The sequence below is a fragment of the Galeopterus variegatus genome, unplaced genomic scaffold (genome assembly GCF_000696425.1).
Source record: "Galeopterus variegatus unplaced genomic scaffold, G_variegatus-3.0.2 Scaffold2823, whole genome shotgun sequence".
Classification (NCBI taxonomy): Eukaryota; Metazoa; Chordata; class Mammalia; order Dermoptera; family Cynocephalidae; genus Galeopterus; species Galeopterus variegatus.
This window is the reverse complement of record NW_007728934.1, coordinates 202,357-202,899: the sequence shown is the minus strand read 5'-3', so window position 1 is coordinate 202,899 and position 543 is coordinate 202,357.

Sequence of the window (543 nt, the reverse complement as noted above, 5' to 3'; positions counted from 1 at the left end):
GGCGGGAGCGCCGCCGCGCTTCCCAAGCGGCGCACTATCCAGTGCGCCACCGGGCTGGCCCATTCAACGTATGGATTTTGAGGGACACAATGCAGATGTAGATGTAGATTTATTTCACAGAAGTGGCTTATGTGATTGGGCTGGCAGGTGTAACTGCAGGGGACGCAGTAGCTAGTGCTGCCATCTTTGGGCAGATTTTCTGACTCTTCCTCAGGAAAACCTCGGATTTGTTCCAAGTCCTTTCAGCTGATTGGATGAGGCCCATTCACATCATCGAGGAAAATCTCCCTCCTGACTGTGCTTCATAATTTGCATAGACAGTGACCGGGCCTGTGATCAGATGTCAGCTCTGGTCAGCACTCATTTCCTGTCCTCCTCACCTGCACTATGGAGATGGCCCTAAGTGGTCACTTGCTTTGCTTTTTTTTTTGTTTATTTTATTTGCTTTCTTTTTAAATTATTTATTATGGGGCCGGCCCGGTGGCGCACTGGATAGTGTGCCGCTTGGGAAGCGCAGCGGCGCTCCCGTTCGAGGGTTCGGAT